Raw genomic sequence first — 26462 nt, 5'->3', positions numbered from 1 at the left:
AATCTGCCATTTATATTGGGCTACTTTTTCTGAATTTTGGCTACTTTTCCAGCGAGCTTTCGCTACTTTTAGTTATACCAATCTGGCAACCCTGGTCAGAGGTGGCAATTTGGTTGCCGGAACTGCCACTATCATGGCGTTATTGCGAGCGCTTCATCATCTTAATTGCTGATCTAACTTAATTCTAAGCTGACAACCCTAAATCAAGCCTTCTCCGGCATTAAGTTGGAATACAGAGCAATCTGACTGATTGCTACAAGAAATGCAAGTGGGCAGCACAAAAACGAACTTCGACCTCAGTTCAGCACACAAAAAATTCTTCGCTTGATATGCAGGCCGCTAGCCCACACACAAACACTGGGGAAGATGTCTGGGGCTTAATGACCGCGACTCGTGCTCCATGGCCGCTCAGGGAGTTTGATTCGAATCCCGCTGGCACTGAGGGTGAAACTTTGACATCCCCCCCCTCCACCTCGGCAGAAAAAGCGTGCTTAAATTGCTGGAATTGCAACACCGCGACGTGAGCGTTGCAACGCTATATACTTAATACCTAACAGTTCGTTAAGATATCTGTAGCACAATTTCGTCATTGCCTTACAAAATTTAAGCTCATTACATTTTAAGGATACATTTTAGAGATAATCCCACGCGAACGTTTCTCAACCAACGAACGAGATCTTTGACGCCTAGACTGACCGACAGGGTTGCCAGATAAAGGAATCGAAACCGTTGTACTAACTTATAAAAATTGTCGTTCTTCAGCATAAAATTATCGTACATTTCTCAACTTCCTTACTTCTAGTCCACCGCTGTGTAGTAATGGTTAGCACGTCTGACTGTGAAACGAGCGGGCCAGAGTTGAAATCCCGGATGAGACGAGTTATCTGGTTGACGTTGTTTCCAGGTTTTCCCTCTACCCATTAAGAGCAAATGCTGGTTAACTTTCGGCGCTGGAGACATTTCACCGGCATTATCACTTTCATGTCATTACACAGTTGATAAAGAATCGCAAAATAAATATATCTACCAGTAAATTTTAGTTCCAATTAAAAATACTACTAATTATAGTTCACATCCACAATGACATTCAACATTGAAACAAATCACCACCCATTTCTTCATCATCAACACTGTCATCGCAGTAAGGCGTGCACGATGACGCTTGGTTAGAATCAACTTTCTTATATTTAGGGGAGAGTCGGGTAGTATCGGACATCGGGTAATATCGGACAGTGAGTTTCTTTCATCTACCACACGATGATAGTACCTGATTGACATGGTTAAGTTTCTGTGATGTCGCATAGAGAAACGTAACCATGTCATTCAGGTACTACCATACGGTGGTAGATGAAAAAAACGCACTGTCCGATACTACCCGACTCTCCCCTAAAGTCAGCAGAATTTGATCTTTGGTCGGCGCGGCGGCAAATAGGCCAATAAATGCGGCGGCAGAAAATTATATCAAATTAATTCATCTACAGTGGACTCAAACCCGACACCTCTATAATGTCGGCGCGTTTAGACTTCTTAATGCTACTGCTGTACTATTTAATTGATAAAAGATTTCCTTTATCGAACAAACAAGCAAGTTAATAAAATCAAACTCGTATTATTTTGATATAACTGCGCCGTCTACGTGAAACCTAGAGCTCAAGATGACAAATTATGACTTGCATGGCAAGCATAGTTACAGATCGAGTTTCAAAGCATCCCTCCCCCCTTTAAACGCATGTTTATTTCATATTAGTCCAGGACATATTAAATGAAGAAAACTTATCTAAAAGGGACGAATTAACCATAAATTTTATTTTAATTATAGATCAACATTATAAGTTCCCAATTATTTTTTCCCTTCCGTGAAATAGTCGTACAAAATTGCGTACGACATAGAGTGCGGTCGTACCTCGTACATTGAGTCAAAATAGTCGTATGCGGACTATAGTCGTACGTATGGAACACTGCTGACCGATGAGAATCGAATCACACTGATAGTTAAAAGCGTGCTGCGCAAAATTAATAAGTGATAGTTTTTCTTTCTACGTTCATCTGTTTTATTTGTTTCGTTTCTGTTTCGATGTATCGCAATGAAGCAATTACGTGAGATCGACATGCAACAATAATTAATTACAGGAATTGCATAATTGATATAAGTAAAAATGGTTACAATAAAATTAAGTATGTTGAATTATAGATAAGCAATGATAAAACAGTTCAAAATAAGGTTAGTTCTGTTATAACCTCAAATATTCAGTTGTTTTTATTCCAAGGAGCCTTTTATTATTATAATCTCTGCTTCGATTCGACTGTTTTTCTGGATCTTATTGTTATAACCTCGAATGTTCAGTTCTTCGCATAGGGATTATCTTGCCCAATACAATTTGTGATAATAGTTATCCTCAGGTAATTTAATTTCTCATTTTTAAACTGGTGTTTGCTGCCTTCAGATAATTATTTCGAGACCGAAGACAGAATAACAAATTCCTATTACAGAGGAAAGTTTCTTAATATCATTAGTAGTTCCGAAGTTACGTAACTTTCTGTTATGGAATAAAGCAGAACATTGAAGTTACTGAAAATTGCAGAGTTTAGAATCATTTAAAAATCCTGCGCACCACAGATTTAGAAATGACGTCACAGCATCGAACATGGCCATAAATACGCATACATTTTATGTAATGTATTTTTCACACATGAAAGAGTATTTTAAAAGAAAAAATTGAAAAAATTAATAAAAAATGTAGTTCCGGGAAACTGCAAACGAAGTTTAATGTAATTAGAAAAACTCTGTGCACTGTAGTTTTAAAATGACCGTTAAATTTCATGCAGTATGTTTTTCACGTATGACAGTGTAGGCTACTTTAAAGGAAAAAGATAATTAAATTTACTGCTTTTTCACAATATTTATCTATCCTAAGGACATGCACTGTCGTACTCATGGATATGGTTCATTAGCAAAGCTTGTAGTCGCCATTTTGAACATATCACTGCCATCTAAAGGAAAATGATGAAACCACAGATGAAATCTACAAAATTTTGTTCTTCTCCAACGAAAGGTGCTTTATTGAACCATGCCATAGTCAATAGGGAAGAGTAGCTACAGTACATGACTTCAACTACTTTCCAAGTTTCCTTGTCCCGTACTCTCATCTGTCTTCCTCCTCATCATTGTACTCTACCATCTCATCCACGGTGTCTTATTTACCTCGCTCTTCTCTCAGTCTTCCTCGCTTTCTGTTTTCTTCTTCTTTGTATTATTCAGTTTATCTTGTCCTATTCTTTTGTTTTTGTCTCCCATTTTCTTAATTTTTCCCCACCCCTTTTCTTTTTTCCTATGTCTCTATCTTCGTTCTCGGCACCTTCTTTCTCTATTATTTATTTTCCTATCTTTTTCCCTTTTGTTGACATTTATTTTTCGCCTCTTGACTTTATCTTACTCTTCTTCGATGTTCTTGTTTGTTCTTATTTCTGTCTATTCTTTTAACTTTGCTTTTTATGCTTCTTTACTCTTCTGCCTTGTCTTCCCTCCCTCAATACAGTCTTTGTTTTTTTCTTCATTTTCTTCTTTCCCTGTTCTGTTGATTATCTCCACTGCTGGTGCTCTGTTTGGCCACCCCTGGCTCAGTGTGCGCTGCTTCATCACCCCGCTCGCGAACAAACCGCGGACAGACGTTAACAACGTGGGCGACGTGCCTCTGCGAATTTGTTTTTCATTACTATGACGACGTGTTGATAGAAGTAACAATTGCGGACACGGATTCTGGAATCAAACACGCTGGCGGTGAAACGCTTGGCAGGAGTAACGCTGTCTGTGGTTCTGTGTAGGCTTCAAATTCGCGGTGATAGAAGAATATTGTCTCTACATTTTAAGGGATGAAATATCAAGATATCTGTAATTGAAAGAGCTTCAGGAGAAATATCAGCAAGAAAATGAGGAATTATAGTTCAGAAGTTACATACTCGTATTTGGGTATTATCATTGGTGAACATACGTATCATACATCATATGTATAAGATGGGGTAAACATACAGCTTAGTTATGTAACAGGCTCTGTAAAACTATTTATAAATTAATCATGCTCCGAAATTATTGACACACCCACATTTGAAGAATAATATATTTAGAATATTTAGAGTCTATACTTCGATATTCCTATACGGTAGATGGTTAGGAGGAAATGTTACATCGCATCTTATTCTGTTGCCTTTTCTTAAAATGACTAATAATAAAATGAAAGTTGTTTGTCAAACCATCGTAATATTGAACAAATGTACAATCGTTGAACTTCGTAAAATAAAAATCGTTGTTACTATAAAGTATGACATAGAAATATTTCATAATAGTTACTTGAATCAAAATACAACATTATGGATCAAGATTATAAATCACTTTATGCTCGACCATGCCGAAATGTAGTAATTATACACCTGGTAGCAGACCTTTAATGCATGTCATTAAAGTACACCTACTCATTAAAAGTCAGGTCTTTCAGCCAATGACAGGTCAGCTTTCTACCGTTATAAAACCGCAAGTATCGATTATTCTCGGATATGCAATCGAAAGAGAATTAGCGAAAAGTCACGGAGGCTGGAAATCCAATACTGTCGCAGAAGGTTATGTTCTGTTACTATAATAATTAGCGTTAATTGTAAATAATGTTCAAATAAATTCAATTTGTCATCTCGTTTTTCAATGTTTAATTTAATTTCAATGTTATCTCTGTAGGTTCTTATGGCCTAGCAAGGTCAATGTGGACATTGTTCCTCGGAAAAAATCAATACTTTTGCGTCTGCGCACATCTCACAACATACGGGACATTGCTAAAAAATTAATAATATCAAGTTAGAAATATGGTCGAGCATAAAAAGTCGTATGAAACTCGCCTATAATGAAGGTAATTAAGAAGTGAGTATGGATATTTATGAAACGAGCGCAAGCGAGTTTCATAACTTTCATACGAGCTCCTTAATTACCTTCATTAGGGGATAGGCTCGTTGCATAATGTACTATTATGCCCGACCATGCCGAAATGTAATAATTATACATCTGGTAGCAGCCCTTTAATGCACCTCATTAAAGTACACGTATTCATTAAAGTTCAGGTGTTCCACCAATCGAATCAGAAAACACCATTGTAGCAATATGAAAGCGCAAGTATCGATTATTCTCGGATATGCAATCGAAAGACAACTAGTGAAACTTCACGGAGGCTGGAAATCCAATACTGTCGCAGAAGGTTATGTTCTGTTACTATAATAATTAGCGTTAATTGTAAATAATATTCAAATAAATTCAATTTGTCATCTCGCTTTTCTATGTCTAAATCAATTTCAAGGTTATATCAAGATTGTTTATTTTACTCTCGAGATTATATCAAGGTCAATGACATTTCTCGGGAAAAAATCTATACTTTCGCGTCTGCGCACATCTCACAATTTACGAGATATTGCACGAGATATTCAGTTCCGTTCCCCAGTCAGATAAGAATAACATGAATACTTATGAATAATTTGAAGTTAGAAATATGGTCGAGCATAAAAAGTCGTATGAAACCTGCCTATAATGGTAATTAAGACGATCGTATGAAAATTATAAAACTCGTTTGCGCTCGTTTCATAAACATTCTCGCGTCTTAATTACTACCATTATAGGCTCGTTGCATAATGTACTATTTTCTTCTTAGAACCGTATTACCTATACATTTTGAACACTGAATTTGAATGTGAACTGGAAGTTTGAGAAATTAATAAACGTTGTAAACAAATGTTAATGTGTGTGTATGTAGTAGAAATTGTAGACTAGAATTGGCGGCCATATTGCTAACGTAACAAATCTCTTGTTTAATTTTACAGATTTTGAAACCACCTCCGTTGGATCTCTAACCTAGTGCTGCCACCTGGACAATGACTAGCGCGACAAAAGGGCTACAACGTGAGTATTGTCATGCATTTCTGATCTCGGTTTGGTGTTGGGTTGCGTTTCCTGAATACATCCGAACCAATTTGCAATTCGAAGTCGCTCTGCCCGAGGTTTAATCGTCGGTCTACTCGCATTTCTGAACTCACTCTCCAGTAAGAAGCCACTCGGCCTCATACAATGAATGAATGAGTGGGGGAAGTGGGAGGAGAAACTTTAAAGGTACGTGAAAACACGTCCTTGCAAGGGGGGAGTTGGGGCTGTGAAAAACTGAATATGTGAGCTCCAAGCCTCTTGGCCACTTGTCTCACTTCGGGTTTCGCCGCCCCAGCCGTCATACATATATGCGGCGTTCTTATATTTACTTTGCTTGCCACGTACGGTGATAGGCGCATTCCCGTCACGTGCCTCACAATGTCGGCAGCACATAATCCCTCTCACCCTGTCGACGTAGAGACGGCTGGAAGAATGAAATAGTGTCATGGCGAATTTACAGGCTGCAAAATTTTTCTGGTGTGAAGAAGCAAGGCTCGCCCGACCTTGCAAGGAAGGGTCGGACTGCACAGAGAACAAGACGACACAGCGCGAGGATCGATGGCTGGCCGTCCATGATTATTTTTTGTAACAGAAAAGTGCAGAGGGAAAAAGGACATATATCCACTTGTGAACGCGTTACAGATTTTTGGTCATTGTTAACTTTATTTAAGGTCACACACCGGTATACAAAGAAAAGTGTTGTAGACTTGTTCCAATTTTAAAAACGATCCGGTACGACACTTCCATTCGGAGTTGTAATTGTAAACTTATATCGTTAGTTTTTGTTAGATTGAAAACCTAAATTAATTGAAAGAAGCCACGACGATGACGTACTAGGATCCAGACCGAGCGTAAAATAAGACGAGACAGAGAAAGTAGAGGCATGACTAGTTCTGTGACTTGGCTCAACACAAAAACTTGCTCTTGGCTGTTCTTTGCTTGAAGTTCTCCGACGACAGAAATCTCATCTGTGAGAAGAATGGCTGTGGGTTATTTGAAGATTTGTTGTCATGTTCAGAACGCACCACAGTTTTAGGCTTGTTGTGCTTGTCGGTGAAATAGGTGATAGCAAGATAGTCAGTTACGAGATAACTTCGAGAATTCGCCATGGAATTGCCTGACTATCGCCGTACAGTTAAGGATAATGTATGATTAAATCGCATAATGCAGTCAGCCCAACTCCCCGCAGTCTGGATTCGGGGTGTGAACTGGAGACTGCTGCATTGTTACTAGTCCGTGATGTTGATATTCTAAACGTGCTCTAGCGATGTGAAAATAGGCTCGTGAAATAATAAACATTTCAAATATGTTTTTTCTTTCTATTTCGGAATATTGCATTTAAATTAAAGTAATTAATGAAAATAATAAACTGTTACGTTGGATTAAAACAATCATTTAAATTAAATTATTAAATAACCAATAGTACAAATATTATTAATTTATCAGTATTGAAATATTTGGTGAAAAGCTAATCAACAACTTATGGAATCGGAAGTATATAAGTTACTTTGCAATGCGTAGGAATAATCTTGTCCAAAGTATCCCGTCAAGTTTTGTGTTTTGCCCGTCAGTTTCATTTAGGTTAGGGAGCCATGGCTGAACTTGTTCATAATTTTTGATTTCAAGTCTCTCCGTGAAGAATCGTAGCACAAAGCGCAATGTTACATCGCTTCATTATATGCCGGTAGGACTTGTATTTAATTGCAGAGCACCAACAGCTCGGAAGGAAGCAGCCGGTCTCCTGACTGACTCATATTCCAGGCAGAAATTAAATTGATATATTATGTGATAGGAACAGTATCAGTATTTGAAATGATGTCAGCTGTTCCTAAAAGTTTCATGAATAATCTGCATTACAAATATGGTGTCCGTCCCATAATAATTGTTTGTGAAGGAAATATTGGGAGTCAATAGTTGACTGTTCTATCTAAAACTGAATGGAGTTGATTTGTCTGTGTTTTTCTTAAAAGTGAGGAAATCCGTTTGGTAAACAGTCCATGCGCTGCGAAGAGCTTATTTCATATTAAATTTTTTTTTCGAGTTCTGTTATTGTGTATGGACCTCTACAATAATTTTGTGGCCATATCTGGGTGTGGGGAAGTCGCGGAGACAGCAAACACGAGTTTAGATGCCAACTGAACTTCAATTGTTGTCAGAGATTGTCACTTTTTTGCACCTGGAAATGTACACACAGTTCAGCTTGTCTCCTACAGGTGGTCTGCACATCCCCGCATGTCCAATTCTGAGGTTAACAGTCCAGTGGAACACACTGTATAATAGAAACAGAATTCGTTCTCTTCGTCGTCGTTCTCCATGATTCGTTTGCTCTCTTATATTCATATTGACTTCATCAAAAGAGTTTAATTTACTGAGAAAAGTGTTGAGATAGAATTTTAATTATCCCTAAAGTGTTTCGTAATTAACATCAGTTTCATTAGCGATGTTGAAGGCAGATTTCTTTTGCTTGTCTTTGAACTCGGCTGCAAGGAACGTTCACCTTGAAAGCCGGAACAACAATTTTTACAGAGACTATTTCGTTTATGTGACGTCATTCCATTTTGGACCAATGAAGTGTAATGAAATTTTGAATTCCAACCAATCACAGTCATACTTTGCGATAATTTTTGCATCTAGATTTATCGCTATCAATTTAGCGCATGGTCGTTCTTTTGTTTAGTCGTTGTCGCCAACTGTTTCGCCAACTGAATACATTAAGATGCAACTACACGGTTAAACTTTTCTTTCAACTTTAAGGCAATGAATGCAAGATTGATATTTAATATTAATTAATATATTTACGCAGTGAAGACGACGTTCAAAATAGTGCACCATGTAGACACAAAATCTTCATGCATCTTAATTGAACGTACCTTTTCAACTTGATTCTTTCAATATTCTTCCCAGATTGCACGCATACACGATTGAAATATTGAACTGTGTAGATGCAGCTTTAGTTCCGTTACACACTGTAGCGAGAATGCGTTTGTCGAGCTATAAAAAATGCTATCGTGTAGCACTGATTGTAAGTAACGGTCGAAATAAGGCACAGCTGACATTGGTCCTGCTCCCACAGGTAACAAAATATAAGTAGCCTATAAAATTTGTATTTCGTGAATGAAATTAAACAATATTAATAGAGAGTCAGATGTTCAAATTTATGTAACATCATCGCATATCAAACCCAAAGACCTTGCATAGTAATAATGTCTTTCATCAAACTGCCTTCCGTATGGCGTAATAAAATTCGTGTTTTAATTAGGCCTATCTATACAGAGATGGCTTCACTGTGTAGCAACATGTCTCGCTGTGAATACATAAGCATTGGTATATAGCTGTCCCCACTGTTACTGTTAAATTATGATTTCAGCAGATAATGAAAATGTATTTATGTTATGATAATAAGAGAAAAGTGCAGTACATATAATTAACATTGTTAAACCTGTATTTCGCTTTTCGCAATTGGCATTACTGCATAATAATGTCGAATTTCTTTGTTGCAGCAATCGATATTTATCTACGAGTATTTCAACTTCACAATGTCTGAATAGGTTAAGTATTCGTTAATATACAATTATTAACATTTTGTGTTCGAATTTTAGGGATATATTATTTACATTTTTATTTTATTCACGAAATAGTCCTAATAAATGTCACTCGAGGTCTCAGATAATTTATCGGCAAATCTGAGACCTCTCGTGACATTACTACAGATAATTTATCATCATCATGATGTTTTTCTGGATGTGGACATGCCACGCAATCCATGACCGCTGATTTGCCTCGAAGAAGTCAGTGAAAAATGGTCGACAAAATTTGATAAAGCCATGACGGACAGAGTACTTTTACATGCCAAAAACCTACGACACGGAGTCCCCAGTTTTACTTCCTCCTCCAAGAACGCCATGCTAACGATATGTCGCTTTCTAAAATTCATTGCTCTCGTTCAGGTTTGAACTGACGTTACAACGACTAGCGTGGTCCAGGAGTAAAAAAAAAAATCCGTTGCATAAATCTGTATTGGTAAATTTGTCACGACGATTGATAGCCACTAGTAATTACTAACACTTTCACTTGTTTACCAACGAATTGTTGCATACAAATTTGATATTTGTGAAATGTAAAGGCGAGCACGATTTCTACCAATCCTTTGCATTTGGAAAACTTTCTTAAAAGCGTAGAAATAACAGTTTTAATGCAATAATTAATGCCCTCTTCAAGCAGTGACAAAAGGTAAATATTGATTTTCAAGAATTCCAGCTTGGAGGTAGATTTCGAAGGTCAAGAATTACATTTGAGACATCGCTTGCTCTGCAGACCCTCATTGACGTCCTGCAACACGGAGGATTTTGCCTATAACCAAGAGAAGGCTATTAATAGTATGATCAGTACTTTCTTGTGTTAAATTTTAACGTACTTTGTTAACATGTTTCGACCTATTTTCAGTCATCTTCGGAACTGGTTGTTGTTGGTCTTGGCACCTCTTGTTTCCTGTGTGGGTGCGTTCGTAGTGTAGAGTTAAAGAGTGTGTGTGTTTTGAAATTGAATTGTGTGTTGAGAATATCGTTGGGGTGTGTTTTCGTGTGTCTGTATATTTCATATTGTTCTAGTGAGTTTCTGGCTTTTTGGTTGGATGTGTAGTATTTCCATGTCTGTGTTGATGTCTCTGTGGGTGTGGTTGGCATTATTTTGTGATGTGTTCTGCATATGTGGAAGTGTTTTGTAATGTTGTTATGGCTGTGATGTGTTCTTTGTAACGTGTTTGAAATGATCTGCCTGTCTGTCCTATGTAGAAGTTGTTGCAGGTGTTACATTTGAGTTTGTATACGCCTGTGTGGTTGTATTTGTTTGTTTGTATGTTGAGATGTTTTGTAGAGTGTTATTTGTTCTGTATGCGATGTTGTAGTTTAATTTCTTGAATGACGTTGCAATTTTATGTGTGTTTTTGTTTTCGTATGTTAGTGTGATGTATTTTTTGTGTTCTTGTGTTTGTGTAATATTTAACACAAAGTTCTTATCATACATATCCCGAAGTGATACAGTGTTAAAAGTTGTGTAATCAAGATGTATATTAATAGTAATCAATGTAGGTTTAGAATATCAGTTTAAAAGTAAGTCATATTCATTTGAAAGATAGAATGTAAATAATACCACAGCCCTCTTCTCGGCCAAATTGTGTCTCCAAACCTTATTCGGTGGTAACAGATTGGACGTACGTTTGCAGTTATTACATTTCTTTGATTCTACTTTCTTCGGCAAATTGGAAGAAAACTGTCCAAAATATGGGTTTTTTCTTCTCTTAATTTATCAAGAAACATGATGTGAAAATAGTTTCGCGCCATTTTGCAACAATGAAACACACAATTGTTTGTAGTTGATCCCACTGGATAGCGTTCGAAATCCAGTAATGATACTAGTCCAAAATAATAAATGAAATTTCTTTTTTGACCGGAAATATATTATAATGTGATTCGTAAGTAAGCCTACTGCATTTTATGTACGCTATGTTTCATCCCTTTAAACTCATTCTGGCAAGAGAGTGGTGAATTAAAATGAAATAGATAGTAGTACTAAGTACTAGCAAATATCGCAGTTCAAGTGCTAGCTTATTCCAGTGTACAGTGGGACATGAGTTTTTACAATTTATTATCAATTGGCTACGATCTTTTAAAGCAATCAGTAGTGTTCAATATGGGACTTACATAACCTCAATATTCATATAGGAAATTTTAGAATAAATAGGTTATCCGTATCTATTTAGAGTGATGGGTTAATGAATTTTATGCTCGACCATGCCGAAATGTAGTAATTACACACCTGGTAGCAGTCCTTTAATGCATGTCATTAAAGTACACCTATTCATTAAAGTTCAGGTTTTCGATTATTCTCGCATATGCAATCGAAAGACAACGAGGGAAACTTCACGGAGGCTGGAAATCCAATACTGTCGCAGAAGGTTGTGTTCTGTTACTATAATAATTAGCGTTAATTGTAAATAATATTCAAATAAATTCAATTTGTCATCTCGTTTTTCAATTCTAAATCAATTTTCAGGTTATATCAAAATTTGTTCATGTTATTCTCTACATTACATCAAGGTCAGTGACATTATTGTTCCTCGGAAAAAAATCAATACTTTCGCGTCTGCGCACATCTCACAATTTACGAGCTATGCACAAGGTCACATCCACTCTTCAGTTAGATACGAATAAAATGAATAATTTCAAGTTAGAAATATGGTCGAGCATAAAAAGTCGTATGACACTTGCCTATAATGGTAATTAAGACGCTCGTATGAAAATTACGAAACTCGCTTGCGCTCGTTTCATAAACAAACATACTCGCGTCTTAATTACTACCATTATAGGCTCGTTGCATAATGTACTATTAGTTACTTAGTACGAGTTCTGACTTAAAAAATAGTGTAAATAATGAAAATTCTAGTGGGATTTTTCCGAGTGCTAAAGAAGCATTCAATATTATTCAACAAACGAAAGTGCTGAATAAAAGTCCTGCTCTGATTGGTAATAGAATGTGAAAAGTTTTTCGTAAAAACGTAGCCTAAGTGTAGAACCGTTGAAGAAGGAAATGTGTAATAATCATTGAGGTTAAAAAAAACTGATAGGCTAGCGGTACCGGAAAGGAAAAGATCAAGTTTAAAAGTTTTGAAAAAAATTCTACAGGAGATGTTGACTTGAGATGAAAAATCTGTTTTCGTGCATCGCGTTGTTCCAGTTTCGGATTGATGTGCTCATCTCCGTGTGCAGCTGCTTCATTATTCAACAGCACAGCCACGAGAAAAGTTGTGACGGCCCCATAGCAGATTGATGTCATTGCCAGATTAGCCTTATCTAACAATTTGGGATGAACAAAGCTTATTGTCGGCATTCGGCATACGATTCAGTGTTGCCAACTCAGGAACCCGCTATGAAACCGCTAAATTGCTATATTGTCTATGTACAATGAGATTATTTTCCCATTATGGAAAAATTCAAATATCTTGGAGCAACAGTAACAAATATAAATGACACTCGGGAGGAAATTAAACGCAGAATAAATATGGGAAATGCCTGTTATTATTCGGTTGAGAAGCTCTTATCATCCAGTCTGCTGTCGAAAAATCTGAAAGTTAGAATTTATAAAACAGTTATATTACCGGTTCTTCTGTATGGTTGTGAAACTTGGACTCTCACTCTGAGAGAGGAACATAGGTTTAGGGTGTTTGAGAATAAGGTGCTAAGGAAAATATTTGGGGCTAAGCGGGATGAAGTTACAGGAGAATGGAGAAAGTTACACAACACAGAACTGCACGCATTGTATTCTTCACCTGACATAATTAGGAACATTAAATCCAGACGTTTGAGATGGGCAGGGCATGTAGCACGTATGGGCGAATCCAGAAATGCATATAGAGTGTTAGTTGGGAGACCGGAGGGAAAAAGACCTTTAGGGAGGCCGAGACGTAGATGGGAGGATAATATTAAAATGGATTTGAGGGAGGTGGGATATGATGATAGAGACTGGATTAATCTTGCTCAGGATAGGGACCGCTGGCGGGCTTATGTGAGGGCGGCAATGAACCTTCGGGTTCCTTAAAAACCATTTGTAAGTAAGTAAGTAAGTGCTAAAATACCCGCTAAATCCCTATATCAGCAATACAAATTTCGTACATTTTCCGCGCTAAACTAACACTGAAAAACGCCAAATCTTGCGGGAAAACCGCTAAATTGTCAACACTGCAGTGTCGCTACCGGCGTAGCTCAGTCAGCTTGCCGATCCGGAGTTGAGCTCGGGTGTGGGTTCGATTCCCCTTTACCTGGTTGGGTTTTTTTCCGAGGTTCTACCCAATCATAAGGCAAATGTCAGGTAATCTATGGCGAATCCTCGACCTCATCTCAAGTACCATCTCGCTATTACCTCATCGACGCTAACCTAACCTAGTACTTGATATAGCATCGTTAAATAACGGAGTAAAAAACACCAATTGGCAGTCGGGATAAATTTTCATTTTCTGATTACTGGTTAAGGTGCCGCCTCGGAAGTGGGATGCAGCCACTCCGCGCATCTAAACAAGCTGTGCTGATCTTCTTCTCGACTATTGACTACACTTCGTGTCTTCTTACTGCCGTTAAGGATAAGGTGTTGCATTTACTTCGAAACATAACCATGGTCTGCACCATACTTGAAAATTTCATAGTAAGCCTACTGGCATAAACAAGTAATAGTTTCATTCACGTATTCTGAAGTAAAGAATAATAATAATAATAATAATAATAATAATAATAATAATAATAATAATAATAATAAATACATGAAAAGGGTAGACTACAGTGTTCATGTAAAATATATTGTTTCTTTCATTATTTCCGAAAAGGTACGGTATATGAATTTAACAACAGGAAGGTAGTACCTTAGTTTATAATATGTAATATCTTTTAATACCAAGTATGACAGCCATTCATTTTAATATAATTGAGACGTAGAAGTTTTCAAATTACGTCTATTGACCATAAATTATTGTACGAAGCATTTAATAAGCAACAGTGAGTCCTTTAAATGTCCCAAATGTGAATGTCATTTAAGTGTTCTAGGACCGAACAGCGCTCCGAGCGGAGGAATTGGCATTACGAGGGAATCACTTCAGACCCGTATTTCATGCGTATGCGCCAGCTTGTATATAATCTCTCAAGCAACGGCCCCTATCCTATGCAAGATTAATCCATCATATCCCACCTCCCTCAAATCCATTTTAATATTATCCTATCATCTACATTTCGGCCTCCCCAAAAATCTTTTTCCCTCCGGCCTCCCAGCTAACACTCTATATGCATTTTTGGATTCGCCCATATGTGCTACATGCCCTGCCCATCTCAAACGTCTGGATTTAATGTTCATAAGCGAGGTTATTCATTGTTATAAAACCAAAGTTACTTGAATGTGCTGCCATAACTTTTAATTTCACGAAGAGTTCTTAAAAAAATATTTCTGAGTATTCGCGTGTGTTAATCGGACAACTTTAATAGTGAAGGTAACATTCATATGAGCGGCAAACTTTCAAAACCTGACATGCCTGTTTTCAGAAAATGCACTTCGGTTCCTAAAAACTTGTGTCTCTGCAATGAACAAGATGTTCTCTGTGGTGAAATATATATATTTTTTCACCATAGAAACATTTTCGTTTATTACAAAGACATAATTTGTTGCATTTTCTGAAAGTGGACAAGTAAGGTTTTGAGAGTTTGCTATTCATATACACTCGTAGGCTCTAGGCTTACTTCTGATTTTTAAGCGTGGGGGTAGAAGAACTGAGTTTGGTCGAGGTAAAAAATTCGATACTCTCCCTTATATGGAATTCTTATCCCCCACCAGCCCACCCCCGCAACAACCCCCTTTATAATTTGCCCTTGGGCCTTGTTTATTGCTACAACACTATTACATTTACATTTATTTTATTTCACTTAATTTTTATACCTTCCCAGGACGAGACTCGAACCTGCAACGTTGGGATTAGTAGCACAGCGCCTCAACCAACTGAGCCAAGCTGCTTGTTGGTGGGGCATGGTAAGAGATGTGTATAGATGGTAAGTGATGTAACCAATTTCACCCCACGAATACTGTTAACATCTGTCAATTGTTCCCAAGACTTCAAAAGGAATAAACTAAATATTGAAATAGAAAAATATATTCTTGTAAGATAGTTTATTTCAATGATGTCTAATCACTCCGATAGATGGCTGATTGAGCTGTTTTGTACCAAGGTCTGTAGATGTCGCTGTCGAACAGCTGCTAGGTCCTCTCATCCCATTCCACCATGTATAAGCATGGATAAATATATAATAGGATGCGAAAATGCGGTCAGCACCATCTGGCGGCGGGGGGGGGGGGCAGAAATAAGATGATCAGCGCCCAACGTCGTAGGTGGTGAACATTATAACTACGGGTTGGGTACATTACTCAGAGTTCTCTATTTATCCGTTCGAGATATTGCTCGAAGAGACACAAGATGGCAAGTCTCTATAATTAGTTTCGTGTTTAAATGACCATATTTGACATTTCTGTGTGTTTTTCTCTGTCTATTTGAAGTTAAAAATGCCCACACTTTGAGCTGTAGTAACAGTATATGAGATATAACATTTGAAATACGCTAAAGTTAGATAGCTTTTATACATTTCATATGTATCACTTCATACAGGCCTTTATTTAATAATAAAACAAACTTTCGGAGAACGATCTATTTGAAACAGCTATCGATGGCGCAAAGATGGCGGATAAGTACTTATACCATAGATGAATATATAATAGGACGCGAAACTTGCTGAGTTTCCCGTAACAAATATTAGAGAAATTGTAGAAATTGATCTTGCAACCACCTGTTGGGGGGGGGGGGGAGGTGCGTTATTGCATCTATCAGCGCACCAAGTAGCGAAAAGAGTAATTACTCCATGCATTTAGCAGCGCACCTGGTGACGAAAATGTTAAACTGTGCAGAAAGTATTCCCTCCCACCCTCATCGATATTCAAAACTAACCCAATTTAAAATAAAACATTTACATTTTTATTCCTCACAGCATCTTCCACTGAAAATTCTTACCGGTTTCAACAGGAAGATAAAAGAGACGATCTATTTTACACTACCCGATTAAAATATAACCAGACAGAGACAAAAATAAAGCAAAAGGTTAGATAATTGGGATTGTATTCTTTGGGTATTTATTGTACAGCGCAATGGAAAAGTCTGCTTCTGAACTTGAAGTTCTGCAAAGCTTCAGTGATATGTAACCACTAGCGTGGTTTAAGGGTTAGTGAGCGAGGCTGAGCCAGGCCCTGGGTTGGCATTCTGCTTCGACAGACAACAGTTGCTTGAATAACTGATTACGAAGTACAGTATATCATGCAAGTCGCAGCCCAAAGCGCATTTATTTTCTTAATTATCCGAGTGCATTTTTGCATCTGCTACGTCTATTGAACCAAGTATAGCCTTAAAATACAATACTTGTCTAATAATAATAATAATAATAATAATAATAATAATAATAATAATAATACAACAGCTGAAGGAGAGTGGTATATTGATTTAAAAAACAAGTTCACGAAACATCCGTCGTTCAGTTCGAAATAGAAAAACAAGAGTAGTCCTTGTGTGTAAGAGAGCTGAGGGTTAGTGGCACACTCTGTATACAAGATACAAATATCGACGTATGAAGTACCAAGAGTACGGAAAGCAGACGATCGTAATTGTTTTTGTCTCATCTCCGTGCAGCTCTAATGGTGGCGAACAGATCAAGATCTGCTGCAGACCGTGTGAGAAATGCTAATGATAAATAATGGCCTTTGAACGAGCACTAAACACAGCAACGGCAAAAACACTGGATTTAAATAAACTCGCTTGTTTTCTTATCGCGCGGAGGAATCTCCGGCATTTGTTGCCTTGGAAACTGTCTCCACGGCATCTTTTAAAATGCCGTGCAGCGACTCGCTTCGTCTATTGCTGTAGTTGCATTCACGTACAATAAAATTCTCATATACTGTCTAACTGTAAGGAGTAGGTCTTCTAACTTACATAAGCCTGTAGATTGCACTATATTGTCGTGAGCGATGGATCTTGCACCGTGCTGACCACATGACTAGGGAGTTCTCTACTTGTGAATGTCTGCTGTCTGTTCCGCACGTAACAAACGAACGATAAGAGCAGCAGGGATGTGCTTTAACATAACGAAGAAATTATAGAAGATAAGATTACAACAAAAGCTATTGAAGAAACTTTGAGGAAAAGGAGCAGTGGAATTAATTACACGAAAAAAAAAAAATGACACACGCGGGAGGCAAAGACTCTAGCGACAGAGAAAAATGTAGCGTGTTTAGATTATGGGAATAAATAAGAAGAGTAGAAAGCAATAGCAGTTTAAGAGAAATCAAGAAATGGATCTAAATTATTGGTAAATTACTCAGGAAATGAAACAATGAAACGTGATTTATACGGGGAAGAGAAGAAATTTAATTATGGAACGTTTCGGCAACGAAAGAAGCCATTCAACGTTGTCAGAGATAATATGATGAATTAAACTGAAAGATAAAACTGGATAAAGAGGAATATACGCTGTGCTGCTGACATAATAATAATAATAATAATAATAATAATAATAATAATAATAATAATAATAATGTTTTATTTTCGCTGGCAGAGTTAAGGCCATAAGGCCTTCTCTTCCACTCAACCAGCCTTAATCAATACAATACATAAATTTAAATTACAAATATTTACACTACACTTAAAAGGTTCTCCAGCAATATTCTTCGCTACATATTTATTTAAATTTAGATAAATCTATAAGGTAAAGTAGTAACTTAATTTATGAGCTAATTTAATTGAATGAATTATAATGAATTTAATATTTGAGATAGCTAGTAAAATGATGAAAATTAGTTTAATATAAGCTTACTAGGACTATGTTACAGGGAGAATATATATATTTCTATTTCTATAATGAGAATATGGGGATTTTAGCAGGAGACGGGGCTGCTGCACGCATTTAAATTAAGTGCTAAACAGTTGATATGAAGAGCTAACCTGAAAAGATGAAATCACTCACAATATGCACAGGATCTCTAGGATAGAAATTAATGGTCGAGGATGAATGCATTGAACGAATAATGTAATCCAGCTGGTATCTATTACATATCATGGACGGTAAGTGACACTTTTCTGGTGGAGAAATCGAGGTTGATATTCTGAACTGGCACCCTAATATTCGCGTATTCACGCCAAAAACATATTTGAATGAGGGAACTCCAGATAAATTTACCGCACAGTCATTTGCATACTTTTCGGGAAGATGTCTCTGCGTACCGACACGTGGCTGGAGACTTCAGCTGTGCGAATGCGACGTGAAGTAGAATTAATACAGTGAGCGCATACTAGGGCATATCTTGGCTTTCAAGCCAACACAGGAAATGTAATGGCATTTGGTTCTTAGGGAATTTATTTTTCAACATAATCTTCTTTTAACCTCCGCGCCACGATACAGAAACTTTTTCGTCTATTACTTGAACAAAATACAGAAGTTATTGACTGCACTCATTCACTGTTTTTCATTTATTTTCGCTCCCAGAATTCTTCCTGTCGAGTAGAGATTCAGACCCAGATGGGGACTGATCTGGTGATATGTTGCAGTGCAAACCCTAGCCTTGGCACGCACATGTTCATCCATCCTCGCGTCTTGAGATTCAGTTCTCTCCAACGTCGTTCAGCCTTGCTAGTGGTGCCACGTTGCCCTGATCGTTGCTTCTGCATCCCGAGGAAACTCTAGCCATAACGTTCCTCACTCGAAGCATTTTTTGGGTAATAGAAGAGGAATTCTTGCAATATTTTGATTAATTTTTGTTTCAGAATCGAAGTGGTAAACCCAGAGGTTTGAAGAAGGTTGGTTATCCGTAATCCCTTCGTTTTCAAAAGGTCAGATATGCATTATATCAGTGGCGGCTCGTGGGTATTGACTTAAGGGGGGCTGCATACAAAAATAAACCAAGCAACTTACTTAATTTAAAGATTAATATTCCATGCGCCTTGTCTTGTAAGTTGTGTTTAAATGAGACAGGCTCATGTCAGTAGATTTACTGGCATTTAAAAGAATCCTGCGGGACAAAATTCCGGCACACCGGCGATGCTGATACAAACCCTGCAGTTGCTAGCGTAGTTAAATAAATCATAATTTAATTTTTTATATGCAGATTTGAACCTTAGAAATATCTAACTGGCGATGTTGTAGTTGGTTGTATGATACATCAATAAATGAAAAAAATAACTGAGCCAGAAATTGAATTCAGGATATTCAAGAGTGCGCACCAGAGCGCTTGCCTCATTTATTGTAATGTTATTAAATTTTTCAGATTCCATTATGGTTTGAAAACATTCTAGCAATGGCTCCTTCTTCTCATGAACAACACTTATTTTAAATTCATCTTGTTGCCCCAGCTGATGGAATTGTCTTTGAAACAAATTAATCTAATACAGACTGTGTGGAGATCGAGAGAAGAAAGCAGGGATACAGGATAAATTAGCAAAAAATATGCGAGCCTTTTTATTTTGTTTAGCGGCTCTTTCCATTATGAGATTCAACTGATGGGCACTTGCTTTCACATTTCTCCTGAATTGTTAAGGTACTGAACTGAATAGACTGTAAATATTGCACAGAATTAAACATTGCCGCACTTGTTATACTCACAACGTTGAAGAAAATGTATTTAAGACTGCGCGCTACTGACAAACTGCTGCAAATTTTGCAGCGCCTGGAAACTCTGGATTCATGGCAAGGGGCAGCAGGGAGGAGGGGTAAAACTAACGCGCAAAACATCCGAGACGAGACTGGCAGCTCCAGGGGAGGAAGTGGCTTCACCAATCCGTCCTTGTCTCTGGTTTCGCTCTGGCAGCACCAGGGGAGGAAGCGACTTCACTAACGATTGCGTGCATGTCATTGAGAGCGATTTTTTTTTAATTCGAGGCGCTAAATAGAGACTGTATAATAAATGTATTTCACAACATAAAACGAGACAAGAGCCACAAATGTCTGGGGGTGCTGCAGCTCCGCAGCCCCTCTTCGAAAGCCGCCCCTGCATTATATTATATATAATTGCATGTTTTCTACCTCTTTTTCTGCGATATACATTCTTCGTTGGAATCTAACAGCTGCTTTTCTGCAAATTTCTTCCGGAAGCATTACATCCATTTACAATGTTTTCCGAGCTACAAAACTGGTTTTCACTTACACGTGAAGCAACTTAACACGGTCATCCCTTGTGTAACCGTCTCGATATTTTTTGTGATATTTCTGCCTTCTTACTAGGGGATGCTTTTGAAAACTTCACGCTTCATTTCAGAAATCTAACGACTTCAAAATACTGGAAATAACAGTCACAAAAAGTATATGTAAATGATAAAAGCACAACGTAAAGTGCCGAATTCACTCGTCTTGTTCACAAACCACGTCACGCACTACACATTCCTGCTTCCTTGTTTAACACCAGCGATTGCAACAGACGATTTCATCCGCATAACTACCAAATGTTCGCATAGTACTAGAAGCAAGCAGTGTTCACTTTTTTGTCGTTTTGTATGTGGGTAATAAATAAATAAATATATATAATATATATTATTTTTTACATTATATTGTTTTTTAATAACTCTTTCTTTGAATTTAATTCCCTAATAGTTGTCGCCTCAGTGAATAATACAGCAACACTGTTGCGAACATTTCTGTCGACGATAGGAAAACCTGAACAAAGGTGCGAATACACTATTGGCTATGAAATCATTTATGAAAAGGGGGAAAGTTACGACAAAGAAAAGAGTGGGTGAAATATGATTAGGGAAATATGAAAGAAAGGAATATAAGTGTAGGAAGTGTGAGAAATAAATAAATAATAGTAAATATATAAGAATAATGTCATGGACAAAAATAAAATATCGGTATAGAAAATAGTAATAGTTGTAGGTAGGTCGGTCGGTATTTAGGCAGACAAAATGAGCGTACGTTAAGCAATGTAGCACAGTAAGAAATAAAAATGGAAAATGAAGGAATTTGTTACAATGCATTCCAGATGTTGTGGTAAAAAATTGATAACTGTTTGACTTTGAATGACATTAGCTCAATAGTTGTCATCTCTTGAAACTTCGTACACACAAGCTCATTTTAATTGCATAGCAATTGCATTTCGAGCATTTTTCATGTTACACGTTGGTAACCGTGATTTTTATAGGGCTGTTTCTTTACTTGCTTTCCCAACACATCTGGAATATACTATAATTGGTTATATCACGACGCTATATCAACTATGAACTATGAGGTTATATTTTAGCGTCGATGGAACTGGTCATAGTAAGATGGTGTTTAGTGAGATGAGGCCGAGAATTCGCCATAGATTACCTCACATTCGCCTTTCGGTTGGGTAAAACCTAAGAAAAAAGCCGACCAAGCGAGAATCGAACGCACGCCCGAGGAGCTCTTCGGATTAGCAGAAAAACGCGCTACCGCCTAAACTACGCCTGTGGCTTGGCAAGAAGAGGAATGAAAAGCAATAAAGAAAAGTAAATAAAGGATAAATTAACACGAAAGTCGATTAGAAGCACGGAACGCAAGAATTTGCTGTCCATTGTCATTATTATTATTATTATTATGGATGATAGTGATTATTAACATCATTATTATAATCATAATATTGAATTCGAAAAATGCGAAGATCCAAATGCAATAAAATCATTAGCTGTTGTCCTGGATATTATATTAACTTTGAAAGTAGCAGAAATAACTGTTTGTCCTTATGCATATTTATATTTAAATTTAAGCACCATAGAAAATTAAATTCCTAATCCATGGTAACTTAAACTTTTGTACAGGACACAATCATAAAATCAGAGATACTAATCCTCTTCTTTTTCCATGTTCCTTGCATCGAATACCGGAAACAGCGTCATGGCTCGTGGTTTCCATGGTGACAATTTGGTAGTCGCGTAAAAACGCATAATTCGGTATTTAAGTTGTGAAATTCTGTGTTTTTTTCTGGTGCTATAAAAATAGTGAACATTTTTGTGTAAAACCGTGTAATAGAACGACTGGTGGATGCAGAATTATGACCGTTTCAGGATTGTGGCAGTCAAGGTACGTCAGAAGACTCAGATCAATATAGCGTCATTATGATTATTTACATTACATTACGGCCTGCAAATAGCCTATGTTGAGCTGTCTGACTTGATATGACAGCTGGCTTCATTAATGTTATAAATATGGTTTATCTCTGTGATTTATTGCCGTTAAGTAGATATATAAAATGCAATTAATTTATAGTAGCCTAATAAACCGGTCCATCACCTTTGGGTTGAAGGTACGAGTTATATTTTATGATGTGTTCTTTCTTGCCCCCCCCTGTTCCCTGTTGGGGACTTGGCCCCCCAAACCTTCATGCAATTAATTTATACTAATTAACCGGTCCATCACATTTGAGTTGAAGGTACGAGTTATATTTTGTGTGTTCCTTCTTGCTTTACGGGGCTCCGCCCCCCAAAAACGTCTATGGGGGAATTAGCCAACTTACACCCAACTTTGCGTATACTTAGCTGTATCTGTGTAACCGATCCGTCATCACAAAGAGAGTATTATCATATCATACGTTACCATGGCAACCACATTAGTTAGGCCAAAACTGACATAAGTAACGAGTACCGGGTACTAGGAAAATACCGAGTATTAGCATTTCGGCTACAAATGAAACGGTCCTGTGTTCGATTTCGGGAGACATGAAAATTATCTTTTATCCCATAGGAGTTGGGTGGTGTAAACAAACACGTTCACAGCAAAAGTGCTTCAAGCTTTGTATAAATAATAATAATAATAATAATAATAATAATAATAATAATCTATTTTCCGAGAAGACGTCAGTCTTTTACAAGGTATGTGACAATGTTACTGGGTTAGTTGAGAGGACTGTGTGAAAAGATTTCAGTAATGTTAAATCATTGAAATCACATCAGTTAGATATCCCCTCAACTAATCTTGTCACATACCTTGTAAAACGTCTTAAAGGAAATTACCGAAGGGAACTACTTCAACGCTAGTTTAACCAAAATAACAAACAATACCTGGGTCTAATGGATAACACGACTCGGAATTTTACGTTTTTTGGTAGATAGAGAGTTTTCGTAAGGCCGAGAATCCGTGCAAGTAGCGTATGTAATTATTGTATTACGTCATCGTTACCTTCTTTGATAATTCTGGAGGACGACCACTCCAGTCCAAGATTTTCATTTTTTTTCAAACGATTATATGCTCGATTGTCGAAAGGCAATAGACAAATTTTTCTAAGAGATACAATTTCAACTGTAACCTAACATAACCTCTCACAACCTAACCTAACCAACCAAAAACAAAACAATGTTATGTTATGTTAGCTTAGATTAGCTTATTTTAGTTCTATTCGGAAAGAAGTAGCAACAGTGCATTGAGTTGAACAATTACGAATAATAATAATAATAATAATAATAATAATAATAATAATTCCTAATAATAGGCTTAATAAATAATAGAAATTTCTTTACAATTGTTACCATGCTTGCATATACTAGAAATTGAATATGGATGTGCCTTTTTTTCTAAAGCATGCCAAAAGTTTAAACTAACCTAACCTAACCTATCACTGATTCGAACTTACGAGAACTCCCACAGGAATGAGATGTTCGTGGTTCTATATAGTTCACGGAACAAAGCCACACGGTCACAACTTTACACATTAATTGGTGCAGCACTCAGTATTTTCTTCCTCGTATGGTACATAGCACTCTACTAGAAGCCAAGAGGATTACATATTTGTACGTCAACGTGGTAACGCAATGAAAAATTATTGAATAATAAAACAAAGCAATACATTATTATTTATTTACGAAGTACAATTAATGCATTGACTTCAGGCAACATGTGTGATGACTATTATTTCCACCACCACCACTACTACTACTACTACTACTACTACCATACCGCTAAGACTACTATTACTGCTGGTACTATTATTACTGCTGCCACTATTGTTAATCCTGCTACTACTGCTGCTACTTCCCTACTGTTTTTGCTACTATTGTTACTCCTGCTGCTATTGTTACTGCTGCTACTATTGTTACTGCAGCAGCTACTGTTACTGCTACTATTGCTACTTCCGCTAATATCCTACTGTTTCTGATACTATTGTTACTCCCACAATCGTTACTGCTACTCCTATTGTTACACCAATTGTTACTGCTGCTAATATCCTACTGTTTCTGATACTATTGTCACTCCTACTATTGTTACTGCTGCTAATATTCTACTGTTTCTGATACTATTGTTGCTCCTACTATTGTTACACCTACTATTGTTACACCTACTATTGTTATTCCTACTATTGTTACTTCTACTATTGTTACACCTACTATTATTACTCCTACTATTGTTACTCCTACTATTGTTACACCTACTATTATTACTCCTATTGTTACTCCTACTATTGTTACACCTACTATTGTTACTCCTACTATTGTTTTCCTACGATTGTTACACCTCCTACTATTGTTATCTCTACTATTCTTACACCTACTATTGTTACTGCTGCTAATATTCTACTGTTTCTGATGCTATTGTTACTCCTACTATTGTTACTGCTGCTAATATCCAACTGCTTCTGATACTATTGTTACTCCTATTGTTACAGCTACTATTGTTACTCCTACTATTGTTACTGCTGCTAATATCCAACTGCTTCTGATACTATTGTTACTACTATTGTTACACCTACTATTGTTACTGCTGCTAATATCCTACTGTTTCTGATACTATTGTTACTCCTACTATTGTTAACCCTACTATTGTTAATGCTACTAATATCCTACTGTTTCTGATACTATTGTTACTCCTACTATTGTTACTGCTACTAATATCCTACTGTTTCTGATACTATTGTTACACCTAATATTGTTACTGCTGCTAATATTCTACTGTTTCTGATACTATTGTTACTCCTACTATTGTTACACCTACTATTGTTACCGCTGCTAATATCCTACACTTTCTGATACTATTGTTACTCCTACTATTGTTACTGCTGCTAATATTCTACTGTTTCTGATACTATTGTTACTGCTGCTAATATCCTACTGTTTCTGATACTGTTGTTATACCTACTATTGTTACTCCTACTATTGTTACTGCTGCTAATATCCAACTGCTTCTGATACTATTGTTACTACTATTGTTACACCTACTATTACTGCTGCTAATATTCTACTGTTTCTGATACTATTCTTACTCCTATGTTACACCTACTATTGTTACTGCTGCTAATATTCTACTGTTTCTGATACTATTCTTACTCCTATGTTACACCTACTATTGTTACTGCTGCTAATATTCTACTGTTTCTGATACTATTCTTACTCCTATTGTTACACCTACTATTGTTACTCCTGCTAATATTCTACTGTTTCTGATACTATTCTTACTCCTATTGTCACACCTACTATTGTTACTTCTGCTAATAGCCTACTATTTCTGCTACTAATCTTACTCCTATTGTTACTGCCGCTAGTATTGTTACTCGTAGTATTGTTACTCCTATTTTTGCTGCTGCTGTTACTACTACTACTACTGCTGCTGCTGCAGCTAGTAACCAACTGTTTCTGCTACTATAATTACTCCTAATATTGTTACTGCTGCTACTATAAGTGTTATTGTTGGTAAAACACTTCCATCATTGGTCCTACTTTTACTACTATTACGCTGCTGCTGCTACTACCGTTACTAAGCCTACTACTACTGTTACTACTATTAATGCAATTACTACAAGTGCTACTACTATTACTTCTGCTATTACTACTGTTGCTACTAGGCCTAATAATAATATTACTGATACTACTGTTATTGTTGCTACTGCTACTGCTGCTAATAGTGCACTATTACTGCTACTACTGTTTCTGCAGCTACTACTGGTACTCTTAATGACA

General features: G+C 37.0%; 1 long non-coding RNA gene across 1 annotated transcript in view; it reads left to right on the top strand.

Annotated features, from left to right (window-relative positions):
- Window positions 1–26462, top strand: part of LOC138716294 (uncharacterized) — a 67618-nt gene that overhangs the window by 29398 nt on the left and 11758 nt on the right. Inside the window, exon 2 of the long non-coding RNA XR_011336628.1 lies at window positions 5851–5929. This is a non-coding gene — a long non-coding RNA (uncharacterized lncRNA). The remainder of the gene's footprint in view (window positions 1–5850; window positions 5930–26462) is intronic.

This window comes from Periplaneta americana, chromosome 16 (assembly GCF_040183065.1).
Source record: "Periplaneta americana isolate PAMFEO1 chromosome 16, P.americana_PAMFEO1_priV1, whole genome shotgun sequence".
NCBI classification, from domain to species: domain Eukaryota; kingdom Metazoa; phylum Arthropoda; class Insecta; order Blattodea; family Blattidae; genus Periplaneta; species Periplaneta americana.
The sequence above is the reverse complement of the archived record's forward strand: the minus strand, read 5'-3'. Positions and strand labels throughout refer to the sequence as shown.